Consider the following 9,995-nt stretch of genomic DNA (forward strand, 5'->3'; position numbering starts at 1 on the left):
GGAAGAATTTGCCTGTGCTGTTGCCCCGCAGTAACATTTGGGAAGAATTTCTCTGTGCTGTTGCCCCGCAGCAACATTTGGGAGGAGCTGCCGGCGCTGTTGCCCCGCAGAAAGATGGCAACCCTGGAAGATTACATCATCCCCCAGCCGGACTGACTGACGTCAGGCCCTTACCATCTATGGGCAACAAGCGGGTGACGTGCGCGCGGTCTGTGTTTTTTATGAATGAAAGGCATCTGCGTGTGTGAGTATCATCTGACCCAGGAATTCCAGGAACTGAGTTGTTTTCATACAGGCAAAATAGGGCAAGGGGGTTTGGAGATTAAACACACGGCAGCCCTTGCCCAGTGGAAGAGTGAGTAAAGAAGGGGGGCTAATGTTTTCAGCAGGGTTTATTTTTGACTCCTTAGTGTTTTTATTTTGGGGGAAAAGAAAGCAAAAATAAGTTTTGTTTGCTGGGGAAGAGTCAGTAGCAGTGTTGTTGTTGAGTTGGGTTGGGTGATTTAGGCGCTGCATCACCATGAGTTGCAGTTCTACGATCATGCACTTTTATGGTTGATTTGAGAATCCAGTCTGCCTCAACGTTGCTGTGTTTCAATTTGTTTTTGTTTCGCGGGGCTAGGGTTTAAATTTATCTCAGGGACATAATGTTGGTTTCTGTTTGTTTAGCGGGTGTTAGGTTTTTTTTGTAATCTCCAACTACCTTTGTTTCCTTTTTGGACAAATGTTGTATTTTCTTGCTCATTTGCTTTGTAGATTGAAACTGGACCTTTCTCGCTTGGATTTTTATTGTTCTCTTCAAAACTTCGCTTTTTTTTTGCCCCCTGAAGCCGTTCCTTTCCAAGTGAACTGAACGAGGGTGGAGGAATAAGGGAAGTGTAAACATCTAAACGTATCAGATATTGAACTTGAGAAAAGCCCAAAGAGGGAAAGGAAGTCCAGACGGGGAAATACAGCATTCCACAGGTAGATAAAAATGTAAATAATGCTTCTATTATTTTTAAGTTGATTTAACAAGAGCTTTAAGTGATCTATTTTTAAAAAGGAAGTTGTAAAGAGAAACATTTGTTTTGTTGAAGTACTGTTAAGTCTGCATATGTTTGTCGCAATTTCTGTCCACATGCAGTCCCTGACAAGAACCTTTTACCATCCAAGCATCTGTTTAATATTTAACCATGTGGTTCGGCAACTATCTGGAATCCATTTCAGGACCTGAGTTATGTGGTTACTGGTCATTTCTTTTATTTGGAACTAGTGAGGTATTTTCCGGATTCCTGTGTCATCGTGGGCTGGGAGAGTTGACATGGGTTGTGATGGCTTCTGTTAAAATATCTAGAGCATTTTTATGTCGGCTGGCTGATTTTTATGGATACCAACAACTTATGCAGAGCTCCATACCAGTTATACGAACCCGTTTTATTTTAATTTTGTAAACGAGAGCAAAAAGCTGATCTCAAGGCAAAAGGAAAAATGACCTGACTCTAGCTTCTGATCACTATGTATTTGTGTGTGTGAGAGAGAGAGAGCTGTGGTTTAGATGGTCGTCCTCTGGCCCACCAGAGTTGCTGACTTAAACTCTGCTCCAGAGCTTCACCACCAAAGTCCACGCTGACTCTCCTGTGTATCACTCAGGGAGTGCTACACTGCTGAAGGTGTTGTCTTTTGGATGATATGTCAAACCGTAGCCCTGATGTGGAGGTGCCAGTGTTGGACTGGGGTGGACAAAGTTGAAAATTGCACAACACCCAGGAAGTAGTTCTAAATAAACCTGTTGGACTACATGCAGGTGTTGTGATTTTAAAATTGTGTAGTCCTGTCTGTGCTGCTTGGGTGACACTATTTCAAAGAACAGGCCCCAGTCTTATGGCTAATACTTACCTGTAACCAGCATCATGAAAAATAGATTGTCTGGTCACTATCACGATTCAATGTTCGGGGGTTTTGTGAACAATTTATCCTACGCTATAACTATGTTGACAATTCGGAAAGTTGGTTTGCTTTCTTTTCAAGGTATTTGCTCAACAAATGTAGGCATCATTTGGGGGCATTCCTGATGAAGGACTCCTGCCCTAAACGTTGACTCTCCTGCTCCTCGGATGCTGCCTGACTGGTTGTGCTTTTCCAGCATCACGCTTTTCAATTCTGATCCCCAGCATCTGCAGTCCTCACTTTCTCCTAGTATGCATTTATTGCCCATTCCTAATGGTCCCTTGGGAAAGTGTTGGTGATTGTCTGCGGCAGTCTATGTGGGGAAGGGACACTTAGTGTCATCAGGTAGGGGCTTCTGTGATTTTGACCCAGCAACACTGAAGGAATGGTGTGGCTATACAGTGGTGGTCAGGAACAGTGCTATAGAAAGGCTAGTCTTTATATTTTATTTTGCAAGAGGCCCAGCTTGAAAATGTCTGTGTATGTCAAAGTGAGAGAGTAGAGCGAGACTTTAACACAGCTCCAAATAATCTAATGTTCAACTCCTGTCAAGGCTCTCTGCTTTGGGCGAGATGCCAAGAGATTTCCAGACGAGTCAAATGATCTCAAGATTTGGAGTTGGGGTGGGGGGGTGGTGTTGAAGTGAAGCCAATGTGATGTTTCCAAACCACCAAGGTCATCCTTCACCAGTTCAGACTTCTCCTTCTGCAAAGAGTGGAGGCGTAGATCATGGCCTTGTCCTGGGGTGATCAGCAGACAGTGGGAGTAGAATGGTGTAATGACTGTACCTCTTCCTACGTGGCAATAGAGCCAACCCTTCAAAAACAGAGCCGCACTGTGACAGAAAAAAAATACAACGGCTAAGGGGAGACTGAATTGTTGATGTTTTCACCTGTGGGGGTATGTTAAACTCGGCCGTTGCATTGAGTGAACGTGACATAGCAATGGTTGGGGGAACGTGGGTCGTTAACAGATCTGATTGTGTCCAGATTTCCTCTATAAATCTAAAGGCTATAAATCTAAGAGAGTCACTTAAAAAATATCAAAAGAAAATGAGAAATTTCTGTACCCAACAACTTGGTAGATTAAAGTCATGGAAACTGACCCTTTGGTCCAACTCATCCATACCAACCAGATGTCCTGCATTAATCTAGTCCCATTTGCTAGCACTTAGCCCATAATCTCTCTAAACCCTTCCCATTCAGATATCCATCCAGTTACCCTTTAAATGTTGTAATTGTACCAGCGTCCTCCACTTTCTCTGACGGCTCTAAACATAAACCTAAGCAAGTAGCACACAATCATTGGAGCATACGAGGGAGAAAGGATGAAAGTACTATGCTAATGGGGTTAGTTTTCAGTAGAGTGGGGAGGACTTATTTGGAGCCAATGTTAAGTTCCACTTTTTTTTAAAAAAAAAACAACTTCTTTAGCTTGGGAAGTCCTTAGGATGTGACCACACTGTGTCAAACACTTAGTTATGGTTCTCCATGGTCCAGTCTCAGCAGGGTATGAATTATATGAATGGCTAGTCCAATAGATTGAGTCAATGGTCTGCCAAGCTAATGGAAACTAGAGAATGTGTCTTTTGAGCAGAACACTAGGTATTGGGGGTGATTTGAAAAAGTGTGTGTGTGAATGAGGCGATACATGGGGTGGGTTTGGTAGGGTGGCGGTAGTGAAGTGTGTGTTTGTGTGTCTATGTAAGGAGGAGATAGATTTGCTGGTGGAGTAAAATGGGCTGGCTCAAAGTGATCTCTCTCATGTAACTAGTACTTAGTGTCGTCATCTTCGGTCTACATTGTAGCTCCTCTGCTACAGCAGAGAAAAATATATTACACTTAGTCAGCACAGAAACGGGCCTTTGGTTCAACTTGTCCATGCTGACCAAATTTCTCAAACTAAACTGGTCACATTTGGCCCATATCCCTCTGAACCTTTCCTGTTAATGTACCTGTCCAAATGTCTTTTAAATGTTGTAACTCATTTGCTGATTGTAATGTCATCAATAAACTCCATTTGTATAGCACCTCTAATTGTCTGAAGGTGCTACAGAGGACACAGTCAGGCACCAGGCCACTTGAGGCTGAAATGGTCTGCCAAACTAATGGAAACTAGAGAATGTGTCTTTTGAGCGGAGCACGAGGTATTGGGGGCGATTTGAAGAAGTGTGTGTGAACGACGAGATACGTGGGATGGGTTCGTTAGGGTGCGAGTGGGGTGACAAATACGTGGCAAGTGCTGACGTATTTTGCAACCAATCAATTACTTCTGAAACTCAGTCATTGCCATGTGGGACGATGTGCAAATTGTCCATTGCAAAGTGCAAGGATAGGCCAAGTATGGCTGACTTTACTCCCATCCTTGTTTCCAAGGGTTGGGCTCGGACTTCCATTGGATTGATCCATGATTGTGGGCGAAGCATTCGGCGATGAGTCTCGAACCTGAGGTTATTGGCCAAGAGGTAGAGATGCTACCACTGCATCCCAACAGTACATCTCTATTAAAGCTCGTCATGACCAAAAGACTTAGCCGGAAAGGGAGGTTGTCAGGAGTGTTTTAAAAGAGGAGAGTAGGGTTTGAGAGGTGGAATGGTGTTGGGAGAGAATTCCAGGGGTTAGAACCCAGGGAACTGATGGAGAAATTAAAATCGAGAGTCACATTAGAGCAACACTTACCTTCGAGGGCTGGAGGAGGATACAGATGGGACTTGAAAACCTGTTTGAAATGGTGACATTGGTTCCTGGTGAAGCAATTGTAGATTAGTAAGTACAGGATGATGAGTAAACCAGGAGCTCAGCACCAGAGTTGCGGATGACCATAAGTTTAGCGACTTGGAATGCATTGGAATCGTTATGGTGAGTGGTTACTGAAATGAGAGAGGCTGGTATCCCATCAGCCAGTCGCCCTTTATTCCCACATGGAGAGTCCTTGACACTGATCCATCTCCGGATGTTGTGAAACTTGAAAGGGTTCAGAAAAGATTTACAAGCATGTTTCCAGGGTTGGAGGGTTTGAGCTATGGGAGAGGGTGAATAGGCTGGGGCTGTTTTTCCCTGGAGCGTCAGAGGCTGAGGGGTGACCTAATATAGGTTTATAAAATCATGAGGGGAATGGGTTGGGTGAATAGACAAGGTCTTTCCCCTGGGGTGGGGGAGTCCAGAACTAGAGGGCATAGGGTGAGAGGGGAAAGATACAAAAGAGACTTGAGGGTAAACTTTTTCACGCAGAGGGTGGTACGTGTATCAAATCAGCTGCCAGAGAAAGTGGTGGAGCCTGGTACAATTACAGCATTTAAAAGTCATCTAGATGGGTATACACATAGGAAGGGTTTGGAGGGATATGGGCCGGGTGCTGGCAGGTGGAACTAGATTGCGTTGGGATATCTGGTCAGCATAGATGGGTTGGACCGAAGGGTCAGTTTCCGTGCTGTACATCTCTATGATTCCTGTTTTTTTTTTATTATTTTGACTGAACCTCTGATGCTCCTGCTTATTTTTTTTCAATAAAATCCCCACACTGCTGCCTAACTATGGTAGTGCTTATCTTTCTCCCGCACCCATGACTCCTGTTTTTATGTTGACCAGGGTCCCTGATTGGGGCTGTTAATCTGGTTCAGTCAGGGAGCTTATATTCTATGAGGTCCACCTGGCTGACCTCGTTACAATCTCGACAGAAACAAGGCTGTGAATGGAGATTTCGGCTATGACTGAGCTTGAGCAGTGGCCAGTGTCATAGCGGTGGAAATGGGCAGTTTTAATGATGGAGCAAGTATGGAATTGGAAATCCATCCAAATACTCAACAACTTCAGCGTATCAGCTTGATGGGATGCTGAGCAAGAGAAGGAACGCCCAAGTGCTGACGTATTGTAAGACCAATTAATTACTTCTGAAGCTCAGTCTTTCCTGCCACATGGCAAGATGTGCAAATCACCCATTGCAAAGTGCAATTCTGTGGATGGTAAGCAAGAGGAGTGGCTAATGAGCGTAGTTAAGGGATGAGTTTTAGTTTGGACTTTTGCAGCACACCCTTCATTTCCTTCGACTGTGTCATGGGATCTTTGACCTCCCACTGCCGCCCACTCCCCCTCAATCTTTGTTAATACCTCACCTGAAAGCTGAAGGTTCTGCACTCCCACACCTTTTAGCATTGCGTTAGATGTCACAGTAGACTGGGAGGGTGTGAATCATTAACTTGTCGACTGGCAGACCAGGCTGAGTCAAACGGAGGAAACCAATGCTGGTCTAAAATTGGAACACTATTTAGCAGAGCTCCAAGTTGGGATTTTTATTATTGAACAAGCAGCCTTCTAATGAAGCTCAAACCCTTGAAAATATATGCATTTTCCCTGAAATCATAAAAGTCACTGGTGTAATTGTCTCCTGATCCTGCATTATTGCTGCTTTCTAGGTTCTTACCCTCTACAGAAGCACTTTTTCTTTGTTGAGCTATTATTTCTTTCTGTCCTCTCTTTGTCGTCTTTGACCATTGGCGCATTCATTGCATCTGCACTTTACTTTTTTGAAGAGCACGGTTTTCAGTTTGTTTTATTTTTGATTTCTCCCCCTTGCTACTTTCCTATGGAACTTGCGCTATAAGCGATTCCTTCCCTGTGGCCATTCACTGGTTTCTGAGCGAACACACTGTGGATTCAAATTCTGCTCCAAAGACCCAGTACGAGATTGGACAAGTGCACCAAAGTGGTGATTCTTCAAAGCAGCAGGGTTGCCTGCCCATCAGTGTTGCTGCCATCGCTGATCTCTCTGCTAACATCATTTAAAATTGATCACTCCATCATTACCTCATTGCTGTTTTGAGGGAGCATGCTGTGGGCAAATTTCTTCCTTGATTCATAAATGTAGAACTGTGATTACTCATTCCATTGGCTCTGGGAGGTCACTTGGACTGCAATCGACGCCAGTTAAATGGACGGCCTTGTGGGTTGGTAATATTTTGGGCAGCTGTTGCCAATCTTCAGGCACTATGCCATGTTTACGCCTGCTATTTCACCCCCATCAGCAATGTCAGGGGCAGTAAGATCAGAACTACATATAGCACAGAAAGACGACCCAACCCATTCATGCCGACCAGTATTCCTAAACTAAACAAGTTCCATTTGCCTGCGTTTGACCCATATCCCTCAAAACCTTTCCTATCCATGTACCTGTCCAAACGTCTTTTAAATGTTATAATTGTACCTGCCTCTACCACTTCCTTTGGCAGCTCGTTCCATAAATGCTGCATAAAAGTTGCTCCTCAGGTCCCTTTTCCCCTCTCTCGCTCGTCCTTAGCCGTGATTAACCTTTTGAAGAATGTACGAGGGGAAAGTGATGACTGCCGATGCTGGAGATCAGAGTGGAGGGTGTAGTGCTGGAAAACCCGTCAGGAATGAGGGGCTTATGTCCAAAACATCGGATTCTGCTGCTCCTCGGATGCTGCCTGACCGGCTGTGCTTTTCCAGCACCACACTCTCGACTTCTGAATAATGTCTGCCAGTGCCTATTCAAAGAGGAAATATTGCCATCAACGATGCCAATAGCTCCAACTGCGCTCAACTGACTTGGCGTTCTGTGTGTATTTGTACATTTTCACGAGTGGTTTAGCAGATAGTGTGGGAGGGTAACCACTCCTCCCAAGGCAGCAAGCAACTACAGAGAGTTGTGACCACAGCCCTGTCCATCACACAACCCAGCCTTCCATCCATTGACTCCATCTGTTCTTCCCACTGCCTCAGGAAAGCAACCAATGTAATGAAAGACCCCTCCCACCTTGGGTATAGTCCCTTCCACCCTCTGCCATCAGGCAGAAGTTACAAAAGTTTGAATACATTTACAAATAGCTTCTTCCCCGCTGTTATCACATTTTTGAAGGGACCTCTCAAATTCTGGTCTCTCTCGCTCTCGCCACACTCTGGCTGTGTTCGGCAGCTGTTCTGCTACCCTGATGCACTTTGTATGGCAGCGAAGCAACACTTTTCACTGTGCGTGTGATAAATATAAGTCAGTCTCAAACTCTGGGACATTATTTGTGCTGATAGTTGAACTCAAATCACTTGACCCTGATGGTCTGTTGATTACATTTTTAAAAAGCCAATCAATTCTGGCAGCTGTAGCATAAGTCTCTCCAATACAATAAATGCAGCATGGGTTCAATAACCTGGTGTCTGATGGACTGACTGAACACCACAGTGGTGCATGACCACCTTTGGCCCTCCTGTGCCAAGTGGCACATGACACAGATGAAACCTGTGTTTCACTCCATGACAGTGTGCTATTTCCTGGGATAAGTTACTAGACTGTCATCAGAGTCTATAGCAGGGCATTCCACATGAGCGGTCAAGATTCCAAGGTTTAACGTTGGGGTTGTGAGATGCATGGCTGGACTCGGACCCTACACTTCAATCTCTGGTGCACTTCCACACTAACAAACAGTATAGTGCTTGTTTGGCTTGGTACATGTGCCTTTATTGGTCAGTGCATTGAGTATAGGAATTGGGAGGTCATGTTGTGGCTATACTGGTCATTGGCTAGGCCACGTTTGGAATATTGGGGGCATTTCTGGTCTCCCTCCTATAGGAAGGATAGAGTCATAGAGATGTACAGCATGGAAACAGACACTCCGGTCCAACCCGTCCATGTCGACCAGATATCCCAAGCCAATCTAGTCCCACCTGCCAGCACCCGGTCCATATCCCTCCAAACCCTTCCTATTCATATATACCCATCCAAATGCCACTTAAATGTTACAATTGTACCAGCCTCCACCACTTCCTCTGGCAGCTCACACCATACACGTACCACCCTCTGTGTGAAAATGTTGTCCCTTAGGTCTCTTTTATATCTTTCCCCTCTCGCCTAAACCTATGCCCTCTAGTTCTGGACTCCCCTATCCAAGGGAAAAGACTTTGCCTATTTACCCTATCCATACCCCTCATAATTTCGTAAACCTCTATAAGGTCACCCCTCAGCCCCCGACACTCCAGGGAAAACAGCCCCAGCCTGTTCAACCCTGGCAATATCCTTGTAAATCTTTTCTGAACCCTTTCAAGTTTCACAACATTATTCCAATAGGAAGGGGACTAGAATTGCACGCAATATTCCAACAGTGGCCTAGCCAATGCCCTGTACAGCTCCCAACCCCTGTACTCAATACTCTGACCAATAAAGGAAAGCATACCAAACACCTTCTTCACTATCCTATCTACCTGCAACTCCAACTTTCAAAGAGCTAGGAACCTGCACTCCAAGATCTCTTTTTGTTCAGCAACACTCCCTAGGACCTTACCATTAAGTGTATAAGTCCTACTAAGATTTGCTATCCCAAAGTGCAGCACCTCGCATTTATCTGAATTAAACTCCATCTGCCACTTCTCAGTCTATTAGCCCATCTGGTCCAGATCCTGTTGTAATCTGAGGTAACCCTTTTCGTTGTCCACTGCACCTCCGATTTTGGTGTCATCTGTAAACTTACTAACTGTACCTCTTATGCTTGCATCCAAATCACTTATGTAAATGACAAAAAGTAGAGGACCCAGCACCAATCCTTGTGGCACTGCACTGGTCACGGCCTCCAGTCTGAAAAACAACCCTCCACCACCACCCTCTGTCTTCTACCTTTGAGCCAGTTCTGTTTCCAAATGGCTAGTTCTCTCTTTATTCTATGAGATCTAACCTTGTTAGTCAGTCTCCCATGGGGAGCCTTGTTGAATGCCTTACTGAAGTCCATATAGATCACATCTACTGCTCTGCCCTCATCAATCCTCTTTGTTACTTCCCTAAAAAACTCAATCAAGTTTGTGAGACATGATTTCCCACGTACAAAGTCATGTTGACTATCCCTAATCAGTCCTTGCCTTTCCAAATACATGTACATCCTGCACTCATGATTCCCTCCAACAACTTGCCCTCCACTGACGTCAGGCTCACTGGTCTATAGTTCCCTGGCTTGTCCTTACCACCCTTCTTAAACAGTGGCACCACGTTAGCCAACCTCCAGTCTTCCGGCACCTCACCTGTGACTATCGGTGATACAAATATCTCAGCAAGAGGCCCAGCAATCACTTCTC

At 44.9% G+C, this 9,995-nt stretch overlaps 1 protein-coding gene across 3 annotated transcripts in view; it reads left to right on the top strand.

Annotated features, from left to right (window-relative positions):
* Nucleotides 1–265: 265 nt before the first annotated feature.
* Nucleotides 266–9,995, top strand: part of LOC122542244 (transcription factor MafK-like) — a 65,082-nt gene continuing 55,352 nt past the window's right edge. The window contains exons 1-2 of one of the 3 annotated variants that reach the window (XM_043679779.1): nt 266–355; nt 757–966. The gene's annotated coding sequence lies outside the window, so the exon portion shown is untranslated. Of the gene's footprint in view, nt 356–388; nt 979–9,995 lie in introns of those variants that run through there. The other 2 variants (XM_043679782.1, XM_043679781.1) reach the window with 2 other exon arrangements.

Source organism: Chiloscyllium plagiosum, chromosome 39, assembly GCF_004010195.1.
Source record: "Chiloscyllium plagiosum isolate BGI_BamShark_2017 chromosome 39, ASM401019v2, whole genome shotgun sequence".
Lineage (NCBI taxonomy): Eukaryota > Metazoa > Chordata > Chondrichthyes > Orectolobiformes > Hemiscylliidae > Chiloscyllium > Chiloscyllium plagiosum.